Below are 23035 nucleotides of genomic sequence, written 5' to 3'. Positions count from 1 at the left end.
CTGTTTACATAAAAAATAGATGGAAATTCAAAACTTGTATAAACAAATAAAAGTTATTCCTATTGTAACCTACAGTTGTGTTTTTTAGCATGCCAGTCCAAACGTGATGGTTTCTCTCAAATTAATTGAATAGTCTTAGAAGTAATTTTCCTTTGTTTAATTAGACTTGTTATATACCTTGTTATCTGAAAGCAAAAATTAAACACCATCATCTGGGGGAATATGGTTTCTTTAGAAACTCAAGGCATGGTCTAATGAAACCTGCAAAGTAGGTGCAGAACATGCTTTGAAGACTTAATATTTTTAAAGTAAAATGCTTCTTTATGCTATTTTAAAAATTTGTATCTAATTATATCATTTAGTAGATTATGATTCAGTAACTGAGTGAAAGAATAAGATGACACTGATAAAGGAAAGAGATAGGTAAACATTAGACTAGAGAGGATCTTGTAAGCCATGTGAAGATTTGCTAAGAACCATGAGAATTTATCCAAAACAATTACTTGAAGATGTTTAAATATCCAAATGATTATTCTTATTGAAATGAAGAGATTGATTTGAAGAGGGACTCGATTCTCTGTAGGAGGATCACTTAGGAGATGACTGCAGTATTCCAAGAAAAGATCATGGTAGCTGGAATTAGGGTCATATTAATGAGGTAAGGAAGTAGACTGAGTTGAGAGATATTGATGATGTATAATCAAAAGGACTTTGTAATGGACTGGGGGGTGATAAAGAAGGCAGTATTGAAATAAAACCTAGTTTTCTGACCTGAACAAATGGTGAAGGCAGTAGTAATCTTCACTGAGTTGGAAATTGTTGAGGAAAGGTTAAGTTTGGAATGAGAACCCTGTAAATATTGAGATTTGTTTTGAATATATTTAATTGGAAGATTCTTCGAGATGTGCAATTAAAGCCATCTACTAGACAACTATATCTCTTATATGATTCAGTAATTTAGAGTAGAAGCACAACACTGATATTTAGTTAATATTGATGGTAAGTGAACCAATAGGCAACAATACAATTGGATATATAGAGAGAGGATAAAATGAGAAAACAAAGGAGGACTAGGACTGAATCTGAGACTTAACAACATATAAGGCCTGGACTTAGAAGGATGATACAGCAAAGAAAACTGAGGGAGTCATTTGAAGAGGTAAGAGAAGGAAGTCTTAAGAAATACTTTCATGCAGACAAGGGAAGAAACAGCAGACCTCTTTGGTGCTTTAGACACAGAAGCACTTAGAATAATGCTGTTATGTAGCAGGCACCTCAACAAGTATTTGTTGAATAAACATTAAACAAATGGAATTCTAGTAAAAATCAAAATGAAGTTTGGAAATAATTTTAAAGAGCATCTAATCCAACTCTCCATCCAAGGCTTTGTAAATAGTTATTTACAAAGTATTGTATTTAGTGAACGTTTTACTTCTTTGTTTCTGTTATAGCATCTAAGCTGACAATGCCATAATATCAGAATTAAGAGAAACCTTGGGTGTTATAGGTGAGAACCTGAGATCTAGGGAGGTGACTTGACTTACCCATTGTCATCCATCAACAAGGAGCTAAAGCTGAATCTAGAACACAAGCAGTAATCAACACAAATAAGGTACCCCCACACTCTGTCCAGAGAGTGATAAGAAAGAAAAGATGTGGAAGAGTAAGAGAGGTCAGGAGAGCAAGAATGTTGTGATGAGTGTGTAGCTTACTTAATTGGAAAGTTGATATTTGAGCAAAGTCCTGATGAATATAAGGAAGTTAGTCAACTGGATGAGCCTTCAGGCAGAAATGACATCTAGAGCAAAATACTTAAAGCAGAGTGGGCCTTATTGTGTTGTAGGAACACCTAAGAAGCCATTGTGGCTAGAAAAGAATGACCATGGGTGAAGGTAGTAGGAGAGAAAGAAAGATAATTAATAGAGCCTGGCTCAAGACTCATCTTTGTCTTTTACTCTAGTTGAAATGTGAATTCACTTGAGGGGCTTGAGCACAGTAATGACATGATTGACCTTATTACTTAAAAAAAAAGTCACTATGGCTACCGTGTGGAGAATAAACTATAGGAGGGAAAGCTAAAAGAACAGAGATTATTTGTGGTATGTAAGTGAGAGTTTATAATTATGAAATAAGAAAATAGTAGTGGAGGTGAGGCAAAATTATTGGGTTTTCAAGATAAATGATAGAATTTCTTGAAATGTGAAGTTGGAGAAAGAAAAGTATAGCTCTAAAGAATATCTCTAATAACCTGCTAATACAGATCCCAGGCTATTTGACCTGAAGAACTGAGCAAATACAATTTAAGTTAACTAATATTGGGAGGGCTATTGATGAAACATTTTTGGAGGGATGATGTGGAGCTTAAATTTGAATATGTTAAGTTTGAGATGGCTAATAAATCTGTAGTTGAAGATTTCAAGAGGACAGTTGGATATACAAATCTTAGTTTTAAGTCAAAGGTGTGGGCTGAACTTCTAAATTTGGAAATCTCAAAGTGGAAGTAATTATTCCTGTTTCTACCAGTTGAAGTGATTATTAAATTTAAAAAAAGGAAAAAGAAACTAATACCTGAGTTGTGGGACACTCCAACACTAAAATGTCAGCAAAATTAGGATGAACCAGTAAAGGAGATTGAGAGTGAGAGTAAATGAGATAGGAGGAAAAACAATACAGTACAGTCATCCCTTAGGGTCTTCAGGAAATTGGTTCTAGGACCACCCCTGCTTATAAAAAAATCTTGGGATGCTGAAGTTCCTTATATAAAATGTAGTAATATTTGCATACAGCCTACACACATGCTTCCATATGCTTTAAATAATCTCCAGATTATGTACAATACCTAATATAATGCAAATGCTTTCTACATAGTTTTTAAACTGTATGTATCATTTTGTTGTATTATTGTTGTATGGATATTTTTTATTTTTCAAATATTTTTGATTTGTGATTGGTTGAGTCTGCTAATACAGATCCCACAGACATATAAGATTGACTGTATAAATTTTTCTGGAAACCAAAAGAAAAAATTATAATGGAATTGGCCAGTTGTCAAATGTGAATGATAAGCTGATAAAATAAGCTCCAAAACTGATCACTGTATGTAGTAACATAGAGGTCATTGGGTAACTCTGATGAAAGTAGTTTTGTAGGTGATAGGCTGACTGGAGGGGTTTTAAGAAAGGATTGGAGAAGAGATATTACAGGCAATTACTATAAATAAGTTGTTCAGGGAATTTTGCAAGAAAGACAGAGTGTTGGGACAATAGGTTAAAAAGAAAGTAGGAGTAAGGGAAGAGTTTTTTCTCCTTTTTTGGAGCTTATTATAAAATACGTTCCTAAATTAATAAATGGATTTAGCAACATGGAAGTCACTGTTAACTTTGATGAAAATAATTTTGCAAGTGACAGTGTGATTGGAATAGTTTTAAGGGAGAATTGGAGAACAGATATTATAAATAAATTGTTCAGGGAATTTTACATAATAGATGCACGTAGTTTTGGGGTATATGTGATTTTTTTTTTTTTTTCTGAGACAGAGTCTCACTCTGTCACCCAGGCTGGAGTGCAGTGGCGCAATCTCGGCTCACTGCAACCTCTGCTTGCAGGGTTTGAGTGATTCTCCTGCCTCAGACTCCCAAGTAGCTGGGATTACAGGGGCATGCCACCACACCTGGCTAATTTTTTGTATTTTTAGTAGAGACGGGGTTTCACCGTGTTAGCCAGGATGGTCTCGATCTCCTGACCTCTTGATCTGCCCTCCTCGGCCTCCCAAAGTGCTGGGATTACAAGCGTGAGCTACCGCACCTGGCCCACATATAATAATTGAATACATTCATATAATTTGTAACAATCAGATCAGTGTCCTTGGGATAACCATCACCTTAAATATTCGTCTTTTCTGTATGCTAGAATCATCTACATTATTCTCTTCTAGCTACTTTGAAATATACAATAGATTATTGTAAACTATAGTAAATTAATGGATACAAATATATGATTTGATAGAATAAATAAGACCTAGTGATAGATTAGTAGAGTGAGAAGAATTTTTATTTATTTTGTGGTTTTGCTTGTTTATTAGGAGAGTTAATACTGTGATGGTAATCACCTACCAGAAATTGAAAAATTAATGACAAAGAGAGTGGGGAGAATCATTTAAGCAAAGTGAAGGAGTAGAGATAGTGAAAGAAATCTTCCCTTTGAAAATCTGTCTGTGAGTGGAAGGAGGAAAAAGTTACAATAAGTAAAGGGTGAGAGAAGAAGAAAGTGAAGATTAAAAGACCATTTAGGGGGCTGCTGTATGCCAAAGGCTGAATGAAATTTCAGTAATTTGGAAGGTCTGCATATGGAAATAAAAGGTTAAAGGCTTATTTTCAAAGACTAAAGTTAGGGAATGAGTGATTGAATATCAAAGAGAGTAATAGTAATTTCTTCAGATTAGATTATGGAAAATATGTAAATAAAAATAGAAAGGTCAGAAAGACATTTTAATACATTGGGCCCAGAAGATAAATAATGATTTCAATTTGTAAGATGTAGTTTGCAGATAAGCACTATTCCCAAAAGAATATGTCCCACTGGATGTTTGACTTAATTATGATATATAGTTTGAAGTAGGAATAAGAATTTTTAAGTCATTAAAAATGAAATACTGGCTGAAGTCAAGGGAACAATATGGTTATCAAGATCAGAATATTGGTGAAAACATGGCATGCAGGTTATATAACATAGAAAATCTATGTAATGTTATTCAAAATAAGAGTGCAATAAGGTATGTAATACATTTTGTTTTATTTAAATCATTTTGCACAATTATTTATTTTTATTAGTTTGTTAAAATAATACTAAACATTTGGATTTAAAGTAACAAATTTAGTCAATACAAATTTCCAGTGAAGGCTGACTCCCATCTAAAGGTAGTTCCTCCATTTGTGCACTGTTCCCTCTTCAACTACTCAGGAGTATCATGCCCCAATTTTCTTAATTCCCTTTTATACCATCAATTTTTGCTCCCTAATCGATTACTATTAAACTAGCTTACCCATCATTTCTCTGGAACTGTCTTTTACAAAATGAACAATAACCTCTTAGTTCCTAATTTAATACTTATCTCACTTGATTTATCTGCAACATTTGACTTTGTTGATTATTACCTCTTTTCTAGAACATCCTTCATTCTTTGTCACTGGGATGTCTTTTCTTTCTTGTATCTTTTTCTGTTACTCACTGACTATATCCTTTCAGACTTTTTCTTTTCTTTTTTCTTCCATCATCCATTCTGTATATGTTGGCATCTACCCAGCTTTTTTCTCATCTTTTGTTTCTGTTCACCCTACTTTGGAATGCATAATTTCCTGTGACTTCAAAAATCTTAAGATTTTGTGATTTTTCTCCTTCCAGATTACTTTCTCTCTTGCTTCGTTTCTGTCTGTACACATATCTTTGCTCAGATAACAGGATCTTAATGAGAACTTGGATCTCAAAATAAACAGAATGCGTAGCCCTGAACATTTCACACTATACTTATTTTACGTGCATTTGTGAAATGTATAAATGATTTTTGTTCCGCATATAATTTGACATAATTGATAATCTGCTTTTACATGTTTTTCCAATGGTTGTACATGATTTGACTGAAGTTACATAAATTAGTTTGGATTAGGTTCAACTATGAATAAAAGAAAATATAAGCAAAATGCAAACAAAAACCAAGAGGCTAAAACAAGACACAAGTTGTTTGTGTTTTGTTTTTGTTCGTTTGTTTGTTTTTAATGCAGGTTTCTGGAGGTAGGCATTTATGGGAACTGCACCACCACCACCTAGTATCAAACACTCAGGATCCATTTATTTGACTGTTCTACTTGTAGGTTACTTTCATTTCCCAAGATCATATCTTGTTCAAGTTGAGCCATTAAGTTACAGTCCAAACGGTAGGAAGAAGAACAAAGAAAAGGAAAACCCAAATGGCAGTCATCAGCTACCTCTTAAACAAAGTTTTGGTTGCTGACCTACATTTTCTATTTCATTTTCTCCTATTTCTGCTTATATCCCATTGGCCAAAATCTAATTACATGGCTATTTGGCTGTTAGGGACTCAGGGGAAAGTAATCCTTATTCTAGTTAGTAATCGCCCAGCTAAAATTCCATTTTTAGGAAAGAAAAGGAGAAAAGGTGTTAGGGGATAACTAGCAATCTGTGATACGTGATTTTTATTGATGCAATCCCTCTAGGAAAAATGTGTATAATGAATACTCACTAGTATTTTACATGTTATAGAAATATGTGTGTGTTTATGTTTATGTCTATACTGGCACAGATAGATACAGTAGTAGAGAGTAAACTTTTCTTTGATAATCTGCCTGTGAAAGACAGGAGGAAAAAAATACAGTAACTAAAGAGTGAGACAGATAAAGAAAGTGAAGATTAAAAGGCATTTAGGAGACTGCTTTATGTGAGAGGTTGTAAGGAATTTAATTGATTTCTAAGCTCTACACATGGGACTAAAAGGGCAAAGACTGTTTATCAAAGACTAGAGTCAGGGGAATGGGTGATTGAATATCACACAGTGTATGATCTTTATTGCCAAAAATAGTTACCACAAATAAGGTATAGATGCCACATATATTGGTATACAAAACCTATGTGATACAGAAAAAGCAGTACTAAGAGGAAAGTTTATAGCTACAAGTGCCTACATCAAAAAAGAAAAACTTCAAATAAAACACCCATGATGCATCTTAAAGAACTATAAAAGCAAGAGCAAACCAAACTCAAAATTAGTAGAAAAGCAATAATAAAGATAAGAGCAGAAATAAACGAAATAGAAATAAAGAGAACAATATAAAAGATAGTAAAACAAAAACTTGTTTTTTTTGAAAAGATTAAACAAAATTGGCAAAGTTTTAACCAGACTAAAGTAAAAGAGAGAGAGAGATGGAGAGCAGATACACATAAGTAAAATCAGAGATGAAAAAGAAAACATTATAATTGATACGGCAGAAACTCAAAAAATCATTAGTGGCTGCTGTGATCAACTATATGCCAATAAATTGGAAAATCTAGAAGAAATTGATAAATTACTAAACACATACAACCTACCAAGACTGAACCATAAAGAAATCCAAAGCGCGAACAGACCGATAACAAGTAATGAGATCAAAGATATAATAAAAAGTTTTCCAGTAAAGAAAAGCCTGGGAGTCAATGGCTTCAGTGCAGAATCCTACCAAACATTTAAAGGAGAACTAATACTAATACTATTCAAACTATTCTGAAAAATAGAAGAGGAGGGAATACCTCCTAACTCATTCTACGAGACCAGTCTTACCTTTGCTCTACTTTAATAAATACTTCCATGAGCATTGCTCAGAGCCACTACAACTTTGACACTAAACTCCAACGTTCCTCTTGCTTAGTCCTTTCACCTATTTTTAAATTTAATCATAATTTCTAATGCTTGGCATATTATTTTTTTCTGTAATTTATTAACCTATTACTTAGTCCTAGCCAAGAGGAAACACTTTTTCATTTTGATAAGAGAAAAGTATAAAAAGATAGATATATCTCATTTAAGTTTATAAGTGCAGTGACCAGAAATTGAACTACGTATATATTTTTTTCTAATAGTTTCTAATTTCTTTCTTAAGAAAGAGGCAAAATCGTTTCCTGAAAGTGAGGAGAGGTGGTAGGTTAGGATATTTTAGCAGAGTGAGATTTATTTGAAATAATCTTCTATGGAGAATGTGAGAAAAAGGGGGTGGGAATCAAAGGATCGCTGGGCAGTATTTTGAATAGGGTTGAGATTTCACAACATATGTTTGTAAGAGAAACAATTATAAGCTTGCATAATTTTTCTACAGCAGGCTTGATAACTTATATGTAAGCATAACAAGACAGGCAACAGCATTGCTGGGCCATGGAATATTAGGACAATGGAGGAGGAGATTGAAGATGTTGGCAAAGCACAGTGTGGATAGGGAAGGAAGGGGCTTCCAAAGCAGTTTGCCTCTTCTAAGCACATTAATTTTATCCATAAATTTTATTCGTAAGTTAGTATAAACAATTTATTCTTGGCAGTTTGTGTAAAAAGAAACAAATTGTAACAGAGAGCCTATAATTTTCTAAAATATTAGAGAATGTAAGGTTTTAATAATTGAGAAGTTATCTTATACTGGTATATTTGTTTCTAATATGCAAATATCTTAGCTTACATTTTTAAATAAACAAATATTTCAAATTTTTTCATCTTAATACAATTTTCTGAATAATTTTAATAATTCAAGTCATCAAAATATAATTTCTTGATTTAGGCATTACTTTTGAAAGTCACCTCTGCAACTCCCCTCCATTAGCATCTTTTTCATGAAACTAGCCTATGCCTAACTTGACTAATTTCTCTTATCTAGTAAATGCTTACAGGCAAATATTTTAGCCCCAAAATCCTTTGATGGCATGGATTTATAAATAAGTAGCCAATTCATATAGGATCATTTTCATACAAAAAAAGCATAAAAGCGAAACATTAAAATTTCCTTTTAAACTCACTGGTCCCTTCTGCAATGACTTTCTCTGCTACAATGACTCTCACTTTTTTTTCTGAACACTCATTTTCTGTTCAACATACCTCCCTACATTATTCTACAAAATGGGATAATGGTTAGTCAACCAACAGTCATCATGGTTAGTCAAAAAGCAGGTGCTTTCTTTTTTATTTTATTTTATTTTTCACTTTGTTTGTTTTCCAGATTAAGCATAGAACAGTAGGATATCAGACCTTATAAGATGATATGGAATTTTTCAGTTCTGGAGAAAGCAGACAGACTCTTGGGAGGAGCTGCAAAGTCAAATTACAAAGGGCATGATAAAGAAAGGCAAGTGACACAAGTGATAAAGGAAGACAAGTGAAGACTTGCACTATACTTGCCTTATTTGCACTATAGTCCATAAAACCAGATGATTTTAACGAGATTCAGCATCTTCTATATTTCAAAATAATGGGTATTTAAAAAATTAATATCCCTTTATTATCTCTCATGCAATAAAAAATTTCAGGGTTTTTCTTCCACGTATTTAACAAGATAGTTATATATTTATTCTGCTATATAGAAGATGGCGTGTCATTATTCAATATATTGTTAACTCTGTGACTTAGATAATATGATTTATGTTCTAAATTAGTACTATGAATTGTATTTAAATTATTTTGTGGAAAATAGAAAAAAATATAGCTACCTTAGAATTTCTTTTGAAGAACAATTGCCTTTGTTAAGTGACTGGCTAAAAATGACACCCTTTGGCATAGAACAGATTGGCTAGTAGTGAGATTCTTCCATTGTTCCAGGAATAATATTAACTGCAAATAATGCAAAAGAAAAGAGGAAAACCAAGAGTGATGTTGAATGAAAATTATGTATTGAAAGAGGAGGGTGGAGGAAGTTGAGAAGAAAAGTAGTATTTTCCTTCAGTGAAGATTGCTTGAGTCCATGGTTCGCTGCCATGGTACTCCAGCCTGGGCTACAGAGCAAGACCCTGTCTCCAAAAGAAAAAAAAGAAAGAACACGAAAAAAAGAGAAATTCTCTGACAGAGTCATGACTCAGAAAGCTTGAAGAAAAATATGTGTTTAATGTTCAATATTAAGGTGTATTCTTTGCTGGGGTAGAATGTAATCCTTAATCCCAGATGCCACTTTCCACGTATGTGGTTTGTGGTGGGTCCTTTAGAAAGACAAAAACAACCATAGGAAATGAAACATGAGTGAGATCAAGAGTAGTCAAAGGAGAAATTTGGAGTGGAAAATGACTCTGAAAAAAATAAACTCCTAGGAATTTGCAGAAGTGTGAGAGAGAGAGAATCAGGTGTCTTTCATTTGCTGTGCGATGTGGTTCCAACAAAACATATTCAGATAATAAAAGAGATGACTTAGCTGACACCTAGGTTACACTTTGCCTTGTTGGAAAACACACAAAGAAGTAAAGCCACATATATTAAATTTTTAAGTTATTAAAGATCTTTGATTGAGAAAATGAACATCCTCAATAGGACACTGATTTAAACTGAAAAAGTTGTTAAGGAAAATACAGGTTATAGTACCAATTTGCTAAAGAGGATTAGAATATAATTCAAGAAAAACCAATAAAATATCATACTTTAAAAGTAAACCCCTATTCTTTCCATGTCTTTTGCAAATGCTGATATTCTTAATTAGCATACTTAAAGCCAAACTCAGCACTGTTAGTAGATATGCCTGAGGAAATGCAAGATATATTACAAATATTCATGATACATTTTCTTAATATTTAATAAAATAAATTAGAATTACACACAAAAGTCAAAAGCTCCCAATAATACATTTTGAATTTATTTTGCCTCTGTCATATTATTATTTATGTAGAATTGTTATTTTTCACACTTTCTACTTCTACAAGTCAAATTTATTGGTGACTTCCTACTTCTACAGGTTCAATTTATAACCTATTGGAATGATAAATTACAAAACGTCATGGTTTATAGTGTTAGAATTTATTCTCTATTTGTATAGATTGATTGATGGAACATTACAGGATGGGGCGTTACCAGGAATTTTTTATGTACTGGTTGGTTGGCTCTTTTTTTTTTTTTTTTTTTTTTTTTTTTGACAGAGTCTCGCTTTGTTGCCCAGGCTGGAGTGCAGTGGCGCGATCTCGGCTCACTGCAAGCTCCGCCTCCCAGGTACACGCCTTTCTCCTGCCTCAGCCTCCCGAGTAGCTGGGACTACAGGCGCCTGCCACCCACACCCGGCTAATTTTTTTTTTTTATTTTTTTATTTTTTTTATTTTTAGTAGAGACGGGGTTTCACCGTGTTAGCCAGGATGGTCTCCATCTCCTGACCTCGTGATCCACCTGCCTTGGCCTCCCAAAGTGCTGGGATTACAGGCATGAGCCACCGCATCCGTCCAGTTGGCTCTTTTTATTGGGAACATTCAAAATCCTTTCTTCTAGCTTTTTGAACAGACACAATGAATTATTGTTAACTGTATTCATCCTCTATTGTTCTAGAACACTAGAATTTATTTCTGGGAAGTAGATGTAATTTCATATTCATTAACTAACCTCTCTCTAGCACTCTCCTCTTATGCTTCTCAGCCTCTGATAACCATAAAAGTACTCTACATTTATGAGCACGATTTTTTTAGCTCCCACATATGAGTGAGAAAATGTAGTATTTAACTTTCCATGGGTGACATTTCACTTAAAATAATGTTCTTAGGTTCATACATGTTGCCATTAATGACAGGATTTTATTCTTTTTTATGGCTGAATACTATTCCATTGTGCATATATACCATCTTTTCTTTATCCACTCATGCATGGGCATTTAGGTTGATTCCAAATTTTAGTTACTGTGAATAGTGCTGCAGTACACATGAAGATGCAGATATCTGTTCGATATACTTACTTAATTTCCTTTGTATAACTTTTCAATAGTGGGATTGCTGGATCATATGGTAGTTTTAGTTTAGTTTTTTGAGAAACTTCATACCATTTTTTATAATGGCTATAGTGATTTACATTCCCACCAAAATTGTATGACTTTCCTTTTCTCAAGCACCTATTTAGATCTTTGACCCCCTTTTAATTGAATTATTTGTGGGTGTTTTTTTGGCTGAGTTGTTTGAATTTTTTGTATATTCTGAATATTAGTCCTTTGTTGGATGAATAGTTTTAAAATATTTTCTCCCACTTTGCAGGTTGCCTCTTCACTCTGTTGATTGTTTCCTTTGCCAGCCAAAGCTCTTTAGTTTAATAGAGTCTCATTTGTTTATTTTGTAGTCATAAAATATTTGCACAGACCAATGTCCTCAAGTGTGTTTCCTATGCATTCTTCTAGTAGTTTTATAGTTTCAGGTCTTACACATTTAAGTCTTTAATCCATTTTAAATTGATTTTTTTAAATAAAGAGAGATATGGGTCTAATTATAGTCTTCTGCATATGAATTTCCAATTTTCTTAATACTATTTATTGAAGAGGGGGTTCTCTCCCCAGTGTATGTTTTTGACATCTTTGTCAAAAATGAGTTGGCTGTAAATATGTGTATCTATTTTCAGATTCTCTATTATGTTTTATTGATATATGTATCTGCTTTCATACCAATGCCAGGCTGGTTTACTTACTATAGTTTTGTACTATATTTTGAAAACAGGTAGTGTGATGTCCATGGATTTTTTTCTTTTTTCTTAGTATTGCTTTAGATATTCATGGTTTTTTTTGGTTCCATTCAAATTTTAGACTTTTTAAATATTTTTTATATTTAGAATGTCATTGGTATTTTGATAGAGATTCCATTGAATCTGTATATTCCTTCAGGTTGTATGGTCATTTTAGCATGTTTAATTTTTCCAGTCCATGAGCATGGGATACCTTTCCATTTGTTTACATCATCTTCAATTTCTTTATCAATACATTTTAGTTTTTATTGTAGAGATCTTTCACCTAATTGGTTAAATTTATTCCTAAGTATTTTATTTTTTTGCACCTATTACAAATGGGATTTCTTTCTTGACTTATTTTTAACTAGTTTGCTATTAGTGAATAGAAATACTGCTGATTTTTGTAGGTTAGTTTTTGTATCCTGAAACTTTACTAATTTTTTATCAGTTTTAAAAGCATTTGGTAGAGTGTATGTTTCTCTAGATATAAGATCATGACATCTGCAAACAAGGATAATTTGGCTTTCTCTTTTGTAATTTGTATGCCTTTTATTTCCTTTCCTTGGCGAATTCCTTCATTTTAAATCTTTGTGTGACTTTATAAGTGAAAAGAGTTTTCTAGGCTACATATGCTTGTGTCTTGTTTTTTATTCCTTTAGCCAGTCTACATCATTCTATTTTTAAAATTTTCCTTTATTATTATTTTTTTTTCAAGGAAAGATCTTGCTCTGTTGTCCAGACTGGAGGGCAAAGGCACAAACATGGCTCACTGCCACCTCAACCTCTTGCCTCAAGTGATTCTCCTGTATCAGCCTTCTGAGTAACTGGGGCTACAGGCACATTCCACCATGCCACCCAGCTAATTTTTAAATGTTTTGTAGAGACAGAGTCTGACCACATTGCACAGGCTGACCTTGAACTCCTGGGCTCAAGTGATCCTCCCTCTACCTTTCAATTGAAAATTTTAAATTGTTTACATCCAAAGTTGTAGATAGGTGAGATCTACTCTTGTTATTTTGTTGTTTTCTTATTGTTTTGTATATTATTTGTTTCTTCCTCTCTTACTATTTATATTTTTTCTCATTTGTGTATCTTTTTTACCAGTGAGTTGTACACTTTTGTTTGTTTTCATGATGGTAGATATTGTACTTTATTTCCAGATATAAGACTCCCTTACACATTTATTGTAAGGCCATTATAGGGGTGATGAATTTCCTCAGTTTCTGCTTGCTTGGGAAAGACCATATTTCTTCTTCATTTCTTAACCATAGCTTTGCTAGGTAGTTTTCTTATAGCTTTTTTATTATTATTTTCAGCACTTTGAATATATCATCTCATTCTCTCCTGGCTTATAAGGTTCCTGCTGAGAAATCTGCCATTAGTCTAATGAGGATTCCCTTATATGTGACTTGACGTTTTTCTCTTGGTGTTTTAGAATTCTCTCTTTGTCTTTGATTTTGGCAGTTTCAATATAGTGTGCCTTGAAGAATTGAATGAAGTGTTTCATTTCTGTGGTCCTCTTCAAGGCACATTGTATTCAAACTGCCAAAATCTATCACTTTAATCAGTTTGGGGATCTATCTGCTTCCTAGATCTGGATGTCTAGTTCTCTCCTAAGACATGGGACATTTTCAGCTATTATTTCATTAAATAGATTTTCTGTGCCTGCTCCCGTATCTTCTTCTAGAACTCCCAAAAGGTGAATATTTGTTTGCTTAATATTGTCTCATATATCATGTAGGCTTTGTTCATTTTCTTGTATTTATTTTTTTGTCTGAGTGTGTCGTTTCAAAAGACTTGTCTTTAAGTTCAGAAATTTTTTCTTCTGCTTAATCTAATCTATTGTTGACACTCTCAGTTGTATTTTTTAATTTTATTCATTGTATTTCTCAATTATAAGATATCTGTTTTGTTCCTTTACATGATATCTCTGTTGAATTTCTCATTCAGATCAAGAATTGTTTTCCTGATTTTTAAAAATTGTCTGTGTTTTCTTGCTTCCCACTGAGTTTCCTTAAAATTATTATTTTTATTTCCTTTTCATGAATTTTATAGATTTCCTTTTCTTTTGAGGTGTCAAATTTCCTTTTTTGTTTTTCTCGTTTCTTATGACCCCATATTGATATCTGTGTACCTGGTGTACACACTTCTTCCAATTTTATGGAGTAGATTTATAGGGCAAGGTTTTTTTTCTGTAGATTTATCGATAGTATCAGTTGGACAGAGTGCTTTGGCTTTTGTTCTAATTGGGCACAGTTGTATAATCTTTGTATGATTTACTTAGCTGTAATCAATTTCAGTGATATCTGTGAGTTCCTGAGTAGGTTAGAATGCATTTATTTGTGGAGACTGGATGCAGCTTTGCTGGGAACAGGGACAGTGGACAAGCTGATCAGGGGTATGCACAGGACCAGCAGTGGGGGTGATGGGCCCCAGGTGGGTCTATCCTCACACTCCTGGGTAGCATGCAAAGGCACAGCTGCCCCATTGCTGAAGAGGGTGGGTTTGGCATGCAGTAGCAACAGGTCCTAGGTAGAGCAGTCCTTGGGCCCCTGGCAGAACACAAGGGCATCAGTGGTGCTTGTAGTGGGCCCCGGCAGGCTAGTACTTGGGATGGTGAGTGGCACATAGTGATGGTCAGGGTGGGAGTGATTGTCCAGGTGGGCCAGTTCTCAGACCCCCAGAGGGCATGCATGGGTGCATAGTGGCTTCCCTGCTAAAGGAATTGAGGTTCTTGCTGGCAGCTGCAGGTCCAGGTATGTGGCTCTCAGGATCTGGGGAGTTTTAGCTTTGCCTCATATTATCTGGAGGCAAGCCACCCTGTTGTGCTCAACTGCCTAATTTCCTAGAGGTATAGGGGTGCTATGTGGTCTCAGGTGCTAGGTTACAGCTATACTGCTGGGTCAAGCTCGTGACGTGATGCTGCAACCATTTAGATTGGTTTGGGGAGAAATCAGCAGAGTTCCAGGGATTTTTGAGATGCAGGGAGTATCAAGCCCCAGGGCAAGATGTAGTGTGATGGTGGCTCTGCTCTCAAAATGATACCATGCTGTAGCAGCTTGGGTCCTAGAAGGTGGGAGAGACCCAGCGTGAACTCTCTGGAACAATGCAGTCACATGAGACTCCAGGTAACTCCCTATACACAGGGTATCGGGGTGCTGAGGGGGCTTTCCTCTAACTAATACTGCAGGTGTATATTGTGGGAATGTGGACTGCTGGGGATCTTCTGCTTACCTTTTTCCAGTAGTGGGGAGTCCCAACAAAGACACAGGGGTGAAAACCATATGATGATTCTGGTGGAGATTGAAATGACACACCTCCAAGCCAAGGAACACTGAGAATTTGTCAACTACCACCAGAAGCTAGGAAGAGCCAAGAAAGTTTATTCTACAGAGGCTTCACAGTGAACATGGATCTGTTGAAACCTTGATTTTGAGATTATGGTATCCGGAAACATGAAAAAATAAAATTCTATTATTTAAAGCCACTCAATTTGTGGTATTTTGTTATGGCATCTTTAGGAGCCTAATTAATAAAATTTGCAGTAATTTCTTACATTTTCACAGTACATTTAAGGTGATAGCTAAACTTTTTAACATCCTTTACATTATTTTTCCAAGTATTCAAAGAAGAACAACAATAAAAAATTAAAATATGATGTTGTTACTGTGTTTTCATATTAGATATGGAAGATGATTTGGGAGAAATAAAATTTAAATTTCCAATTCTATCTAACAGAACTAGAAGATATAGCAGTGTTTACTCATTTTGTCTTCCATTGCTTCAAAATAACAGGAATAATGGCATACCTGAAAATAGCTGATATCGAGAATGTAAAAATATCATGAGTTTTTATTGTGTTGAATCTTAAGTAGAACTGAAGGAAATACATTCATATGGTCTGCATTATTTATTTCAGTCAAATTTGGTTTCTCTGGTTAGAAACTACACCTAGGGAAACAAGCCTTCTGCAAACTTCATGAACAAACGTAATTTTTCACTGACCCTGTGCTTTTTGTAATGAAAATATTCATAGTAGTAGAAAATCTTATTGTGCCTGAAAAATTAATGACTTCCTTATTTAGGTTTCCATTATATTTTACACACACTATTATTGTACTCATCATATTGCATTAGGGATATATTTTTGTCTGTCTCTTCTGTTAGATAGATAACTCCTCAAAGGCAAATAAAATTATTCATTATATGTAAATTTTCTGTGCCTAGCATAGTGCTTCGTATGTGGTAGGCGCATAATGAATATTTATGAATTGAAATAATTATTGAATTCATAGCTTCAATAGTTACATCCACAAGGTGTAGTTTATATTAATGCCACTTTCAAGTAGTGAAAAGCATAAAGATTGTTTTTATTGACATTACTCAATTAAGAAAGAGAGATGTAAAGTAATTTAATTACTTACCTGTCATGGGATTTTAGTTCAGTCTTCCCATGTGTATAGTTGAGTGGATTGACAAAGTGTTTTGTTTTATTTAAGAAGTGCTGAAAACCATCTACTCATCAAACATCACTCAGTATATGTTCCAGAGAACATGTTAAGGGCTAAATAAAAACAAACAAACAAACAAACAATCCTCTATCCTTCCCCTAAGAGAGAGATGAGTGAAAATTCCAAAAACTGAGGCAGAAAGTGCCATGCAAGTTCAGAAAAAGAGCATCTCAACTTAGAAGTGGAGAAATGTGGAGAGAAAAAAAAACAAACAAACATTTAAAAATACCAAGGCTATGTATTATAAGTTGAAAACGACTTTAACATCTTGTTTATATGACTTTGCATATTTTATTGCAACAGTGCACTTAAACAGAAATGTCTTATTTCAAGTAATCAAGAAGTCAGAATATTATAACTGAACACAGAAGCCCTGGTTTCTGTGACTTCTCAAAGAAGTCCAAAAATATAGCATCAAACGAAAAAAAATTTCTGAATTTTAACAACAGTCAAAGATTTGGGTTTTGTTCTTCTAGCGTGCCTTTCCTTATCTATATCATGTCTACATGATTTGTCCTCATCTAAGTTTCTACAAGAAGACTGAGGTTTCAGTCCTAGCACTCAAAAAGTCTTCATTTTTCTCTAATAAGGTCACCAAATCCCTGAAACTCATGATGCAACCTCAGATGCAGTCTTTGTTAAATTTTGGTAGCAGCCTATATGTAATATTCTCTTTACTTAAGAAGAAAAAATGTAACGAAGCTGAGTGGAAAAAAAAATCAAAGTGTGATACTAGGGAAAATTGTTCTAGTCATTGTCTCACTATTGCCAGCAAGTTCATTTGGGAAATAAGAATATCTTTGGTAGAAGTATTAATGTAGATTTTGTATTAATATAAGAATCTTTAATTTGCCAGTCTTAGAATTTGTTAGGAACGTATTTTCCATCTACATTTTTCTATCATTATGTATTGAACAATGACATTTATTCTGAGAAATCCCAAATTGATTATACTATCTCAATCATCTGCTCGATTTTACTGTTTTATTTAGAAAAGTAATTTATGATAATTAGAGATAATAATTACTCTATAAAAGGTGAATGGCAAAAGAATGTATTCGAATATATTTTTTCTGGGTCAGGGTTGCTTAAATCTTACAATAATAATCTTTGCTCAAAGAGAAAACATATTCTGTCTGTGAAGCAAACATCTTTTTTTTTTAAACAGGTGTTGCTTCAATAATCTTGGATGTTTCATAAATTATTAGGTACATATTAACTAGGACTCTAACCTTCCCAGTATACTTTGCTCCAGGAGCCCTGGCTGCGTTCTCTAAATATAATTGTCTAGCTTTGAAGGTATTTTGTGAGGACGGCTTTCTGTGGCATTTACATGCAGATGGGATTCTTAGGAGGACTCTGTGCAGCTATTACTCTGTGAATAGAATATGAAAATTATGCAGTTCCTTTAGGTAACTGACGATATTTTCAAACTAATTTTCCTCAAGGAGGAAAATAAATGGACTTTATACTAAAGATTTCCACCTTCATTAAAAGCTGACGTGGGTGTTCAAAAATTAACCAGAAGATGTGACCCTATTAAACCCCCCAAATTTATGTAAGAGCAAAATGACTAAGATAAGTCCAAATAAAGTCATGATACAATTGAAATTTTATGGTCATGTATTTTATTGAGAGGTAGTCTAAGCTTTCATTTGATCAGCTTTTAATTTCCTTTAATGTAACAGTATTTTAGAGCATAAAACATGTTTCATGTTTAATTTACTAAATTGAAGTTATTTTCCCAATGGAAGTGGCATACATGACATTGGGTATTCATCATTTTTTAATGCTACAAGAAAACACTTAATCTTTCTGTTTGATCTCTAATTTGTCTTAACGGGATCTCTGTAGCATAAGCAAAATAAATAAATAAATAAATAAATAATAGCATATCTCCTATTCCCCAGAACCACTCAGTACAGCTGTGCAGGTGACACAATGTACAATTTCAGGAGTGTTCAATAATATGATAGTCTGCATCAATGACATTCCTGAGTGTTGTACACTACACAGCCTGTGTGACTGTAAATGGCATCTTATGCCAGCATTGAATATAATCTGTTGTTTAGCCTGATTTTGCCAGGATGTTCTTCCCTTGCACTGGGTATACTCATGTGAATAGATAGTTTTTAACTCATTGAGTTATTATTGATAAGTAAAGAAATGTCTTTTCATGCTTTTGTTTACATTTAATTTCTAAAATTTAATTTGATTTAATTTTCCTGTACTATAAGATCACTTGACTGGGATCAAAGCAATCTACTTATTTTCTTTAAACATGCTGTATAAATCAATTAATGTTTCATTTTCATACTGTTTCACCCAAAATAATCCTCTTCCTTAAAAAGCCATATAATTTTGACATCAATTATGCTCCTATTTTAAACCTTGAATGTTAGCTTCCTTCAGTTGGAAGTGTATCTTAGAGGTTTGTTTTTGTTTTTGTTTTTGTTTTGAGACAAGAGTCTTGCTCTGTCACCCAGGCTGGAGTCCAGTGGTGCGATCTCGGCTCACTGCAACCTCCACCTCCAAGGTTCAAGTGATTCTCCTGTCTCAGCCCCTACTAGTAGCTGGGATTACAGGCGCCCACCACACCCAGCTAATCTTTGTATTTTTAGTAGAGATGGGGTTTCGCCATGTTGATCAGGCTTGTCTGAAACTCCTAACTTCAGGTGATCCACCCGTTTCGGCCTCCCAAAGTGCTGGGATTACAGGCGTGAGCCACTGACATCCTTAGAGCTTTTTATATACAATTTGCTAGCATAATGGTTTTATTATAACTGTTTTTAAACTTTAATTTTATTTATTTTTTGCTTTTAGTACCTTTTTAGAGTGTTTTTACATTTTATCTTCTATTTTGAGGTAATTTAAGATTACATTTAGTTGGAAGAAATTATCCAGAGATCCGGCAAGCCTTTCCTGACAGTTTTCCTAATAGTAACTTTTTGAATAACTATAGTATGATATCACAGTCAGAAAATTTATAGAATCCATCAAAATTATTCAGATTTCACCAGTTTTATGTGCACTCGTGTGTGTGTGTGTATATATATTTAATTCTTTGTAATTTTATCACACTTGTGGACTTGTAACCGCCACCATGCTCAAAACAGAACAATTCCATCACAAGGATCCCTCATATTACCCTTCTATAGCCACAGCCACTTCTCTTCCTTTTGTCTCCCTAATACCTGGCAACCTTTTCCATCTCTATAATGTTACTTCAAGAATAGTATGACAGTGTTTTCAAACCATCTTGTGATAAATAATATGATGAATTATTACTTGAATTTTTAAAAGTTTAGTATCTTTGTGCTTCCAGTGACATTATAGTTTTAAATTGTTTGCCTTGACTTTACCATACAATAAAATATTGCCTACATTATTGTAACCATAGTTTTATAGTTCTTTTACCATCCTTTTATTTGGAATCCATTTTACCCTTGTACCTGAGGGTATGCTTTAATGAGCTAAAATTTTCTTTACTTTTTTAATAAAAAGGTTATATTAAAAATTTCATGTTTTTATGAAGAAAAAGCATTCTAATATGTATAATGTGATAGCTCTATGTCTGAATTACTGGGTAATCTTAATTAACAGATTTAATATTTCTGGGTTTTACATTAATCACATTTTTCTTGTGCTACTATAGATTTAATCAAATAAAAGTTTATATTTTATGATTGTAAACTGCCTCTAACTGAAGGACTTTTTAATGTTGCTCTTCTGGGTATTATGGCATTACCCTCTTTCTTTAATTTATTATTTAAATTCATTCAGAATATAAATTATAAGGGATTAGACCAATATTATGATCAGTTCACAAATTTGCCCTTGACAGTGGCAGCAAAAGATGTATTATGAACAAGTGTAATGACAAGCTATCAACTTCAAAAGGATAATTTTGTCTATGCAAATTCGTAATCTATATATCTGTGTAGATAATTTGCTATCTATCTAGTATCCATTAGAGTATCCTGAATTCTAACTGGACCAGTTTTTATTCCGATGCTCTTATTTCCATATCACAAATAATAAGTTCCATGAATTTACAGTTCATTTCATAAACTAATACCTTTTGTTGTGTCTTGTTTTCCTTAAACTCCATTTCAAAGATAACTTTTAGTGAGACTACTCAATAGGAATACAATAGTTGGAAGATACGAGAGAAATTGTGACTGCTTTATTGAATTTTTTAAATCAACTAGTCTCCTATTAAATTATCTTTGACTAAGTAGAATAATTTACAAGCATATTCAGCTTTTATGTTGCCAATAGAAAATTTTTATCTTTGCAGGATATCACTGGTACATTCTTTAAGTATATTATTATTTATAACAGTAGCATACTTTACAAATATTTTTTCATCTATTATTTGCTTTCCTATAAGGGTCAATATCAACATTTATCAGTCTGAACTGTTCTAATAATATTGGATAACATTTAAACAGGTTGAGACAGAATAGTTACCCTGAATAATATAGGCATATTTCGTCATCCTTAATCTTCAATAAGACTCTTTCAAATATGCAATCCTATGTTTCTATGTTGATGAGAAATGAATTAGCCAAGGCCTCATTAAGCCTGACAATTCTGACTGCATATATATATATATATATATATATATATATATAGAAGCTATTTCATAGTGATCTTCAACATCAAAAGTTTAACATTTAGGATGGTTATATGAGATCTTTTCAGATGTTGAAAGTATAGGTAATGTAAGAAGGATCATACTTAGCTTGTTTGAATAGATGAAAAAATTAAGGCCAATAGTTATAAAGTATAAGAGGAGAGAACTTGACTAAGATTAGCAGACATTTAATATGATTAATGCTTTCCCCCCAAATAAATGATTTCTTCTGAGGTAATAAGATCCTTTCTTTGAAAAGACTTATACAGGGAAAATTGTATTATTGGCAATATGGAATTCATGATGTCAATAGCAATTGTTCTATATGATTATTAAAATATGTTTTTAATATGAGGTTTCTATTTTTATTAGCAATATCTTCAGTATTACCCAAGTGTTATTAACATTAAGTGGTATGTCAATTAAATAAAATTCACCTGGGCTACATTTTGCTTAGAACCAATGCATAATACAGCACCAACCATTTAGCCATATATTGATCATTTTAGCCATGAAAATATAGGTCCTTATCAAAAGCCTACAAAAAATTATCATAAATTATAATTAATAAGTTTTACTAAATGTTTAAATGCAATATTTAACATACTTTTTGAATTGTCTGGATACGACATAAACAATGTTTATTTTTTATTCTCCTGGAAGATAGTTTTCCATTATAAAATAATTCTGTTTTTATATATGAAGCCATAAACTGTAGAAAACAGTTTATGCCCTTGAAATTAACCTTACTGGAGAGGTTACAAATGTATAATGGGTTTCTTTTGAGATTAAGTTTGTGACTTAAGAAACACAGTTGTGCAATATCTGTTGTGGGTTATAGGGAAACTTCATGGTCATAAAACAAAGTAAATAAAGCTATAGAGAGTGTCACAAAGGTAGTAAACACATGGCTCTAGCCTCCTTTGCTCTGTGATCTAGCAAATGTTCTAACTAACTATAGCATGTAAGATTATATGATACATAATTCCATTGACTAAGCCTCTGATTGGAGTATGCAAAAAATTTACATTCTAATTTTCTAGTTATCTAGGTTTCTGCAAATGACATACTATTTAAAAACCTGTTAGAAAGGTCTGTCTTAAGGTTATACATCCCATAGCTCTTGATAATATTCAGTTTCCAAATTGAAATAACTTAATTACATTCTCCAAGGATCCATTTTCAGAGTAGGTGCAGCTGTTGCATTTTCTCTTTTAGAAAGACAATTATAATTACAGGCAACTTGCTTAAGAAGATGGAATTAATAATGCATTACAATTTTAGAGAAACAGTGAGAATGAAGTTTGGTTCATGTAGGAAAGAGATATGTGATGACAGATCAACAGAAAGCAAGGCGTTGTGTGTGTGTGTGTGTGTGTGTGTGTATGTGTGTGTGTGTCTCTGTGTGTGCTTTAAGTCTTATTTTGGAGACTGCACATTTAAGATAATATTCTACAAATAATTTCTTAAAGAGTCATCTAGTGTTTGCTACATAGAAACTACTGTCAAAAACAAGGATAATATTTAGCAATAAAGTCACAATTTGGCAGAAAGGTTAAGTGTAAACTAGAAATTTCATGAGAGGTTCAGAGAGACATGTACACAATATACTTGGATCAATATAGGAGGAGAAGACTGGTTCAAGGATTTAAGACAGTCTTCAAAGAGGACATGTATTTCAGCTAAATTTTAGGGCAA

The 23035-nt window shown here is 33.3% G+C and overlaps 1 protein-coding gene across 1 annotated transcript in view; it reads left to right on the top strand.

Annotated features, from left to right (window-relative positions):
* The window catches only part of CSMD3 (CUB and Sushi multiple domains 3), a 1221229-nt gene that overhangs the window by 333258 nt on the left and 864936 nt on the right, over window positions 1–23035 (top strand). The window lies entirely within an intron of this gene.

The sequence above is a fragment of the Pongo pygmaeus genome, chromosome 7, assembly GCF_028885625.2.
Source record: "Pongo pygmaeus isolate AG05252 chromosome 7, NHGRI_mPonPyg2-v2.0_pri, whole genome shotgun sequence".
In the NCBI taxonomy this organism is placed as follows: domain Eukaryota; kingdom Metazoa; phylum Chordata; class Mammalia; order Primates; family Hominidae; genus Pongo; species Pongo pygmaeus.
Note: the sequence above shows the minus strand (reverse complement) of the source record. Positions and strands in the feature narration are given on the sequence as shown.